Here is a 2,176-nt window from a genome sequence, read left to right as displayed (position 1 = left end):
TTCATTGGTTTAGGCCTTAGGATCGTTTGCTCTGATACCACTTTGTAACACCTCCATTTATTCGGGAGCCTTTAGCTAGACATTCCCAAACAAATAGAACTGTTACCATCTCGGTTTCCCGGGGTAGTGAATAACAAAGTACAACAAACCAAAGTACTTTAAATTAAAACTTTAATGATTACATATGTTTTACAATTTTGATCAACTAAGACTTAATATAAAATAATACAACTCGCAGCGGAAATTAAATAAGTGATATAACTACATTTGTGATCTAGACTCCTGCAGGTCCGAAAGCTCACACACCCAAGCTCCCCATATCCAGCTAAGTCAAAACCTGCTATTTAAATCTGCTCCCCATTTAACCGGAAATATTAAATGGTTCACCACAGGACGCCATCAATTAAAGCAGGCATCAATTTTATTTTGACACAGAAGCAAACACGTCAACCAATGGTTGAGTAGGAATAGCTAAACAACAACAATAAATGAATACAAGACAATATCAAATGCAAATGCAATGCATGCTCTTGATCAATCCTCCGACGCTCCCGTTCATCCCGCCAATCCCTGGCCGGGGTAATCTCAATAACATCCCAGAGACAAGTCTGAGAACCACTGGGAAACCAATGCAAGTGCTCATGATATGATATGCAAACAATATACTTACCATCCCGGATATGAGGTGGGGAAACCAAATCAATATAAGCATCTCGATCCACGAAGTGAGGTAGTCAATAATCAAATCATCTCAGTCACAAGCTGAGGTAGTCATTAAACAATATATCTCAATGCAACCAACCAACAATCATATATCATCCATCACAATTCCAAATAATTCAACTAGTAAAATTAGATAATACCATTCAAGTAAACATTAAAGTGACTGAGTAGCTATCCTACCTGTATAGCAAAGCGGCTCAACAAAATCCAAATAGCAAAGTAGATGAATCCAAGCAACAAAACCCGTCTCACAAAAGCGTCACCAATTAACCTTAAGATGAAAAAAGATGAATAAGCTCCTTATCTCTCTAGTCTCCTTCTCTCTCTCTATATATATTTTATGTTTTGTGAAAGTGAATAAAAGTTGTGGTTTGCTATTGTATATATAGTAGTAAGGCAGTATCGTTTTAGGAAAGTTTATAAGTCGTAAGATATAATAAATTATAATAAAATATTTATGGCAGGTAAAATAAATAAATAATATTAATAATCATAATCATAATCATAATCATAATCATAATCATAATGGGGTATAATATTATATTATTAGGAATACTATAATAAGGTGCGAAATTATGAAACTAATTAGCGCGTAACATCACTCAGCGAGTTCAGCTTTGCGCACTGATTTTCAAACAGCTGTCATTTCTTCGTTACTGATCGGAATCAAGCTTGTGACCATGCGTTGGAAAGCTAAGACAATAAGCTTTCATCTCAAATTGGAACCACCCTCATAGAAGCTGCAAAACTATAGATATTCCCGTTCCAAATTACCCCTAAAATAAGTGATCATATTTCAGTAATTGGCACATTTGTGCAAGCTTCCTATTAACCTTTCATGGTCTACCTTGTACTTTAGACACACACAAAGGTCATATAACCATAAAATATGAGGGGTATTACAACAGTACACCCCACCACCAGACGCCGCCTCTCTCCCTCGTCCGTCCTCCTCTCCTCAACCGCTGCCACTAGCCGCCTCTCTCCCTTTTCATTATTTTTTTTTTTTTTTTTCAGCTCTGAAAAAGTTTGTCGTTGGTGGTGGTTGGAGATGCCGTGGTTGGAGTTGTGGTGGGTAATGGTGTCGTAGTTCTGCCGCCTACTTCCTCCTTTCTCTTTTTTTTAAGATCTAAGCAAAGGAGTGGTTTTTTGTTGGTGTTGGTTGGAGAAGCCGAGGGTTGTGGATGTCGATGGTTGTAGGAGTCGTGATTGGACTCGTTTTTCATATCTACTTTTTTTTTGGTGAAGTCAGGGTGTTGGTGGTGGGGCCAGTTGGGGGTGTTGTTGTCGGTGCGGAGATTGTTTGTCAGCGTTGTGGTGGCGCGGAGGTGGGCGGATGCCTCCTCTCTCCTTTTTTTTTTTCAGATCTAACTGGTGGTTGTTGGGGTGGGTGTTGATGGTGGGTCAGGTGCGGGTCGTGTTAGACGTTGGTGATTGGTCGGTGGTTATTGCC

The sequence above is a fragment of the Silene latifolia genome, chromosome 7 (assembly GCF_048544455.1).
Source record: "Silene latifolia isolate original U9 population chromosome 7, ASM4854445v1, whole genome shotgun sequence".
NCBI lineage: Eukaryota > Viridiplantae > Streptophyta > Magnoliopsida > Caryophyllales > Caryophyllaceae > Silene > Silene latifolia.
Note: the sequence above shows the minus strand (reverse complement) of the source record.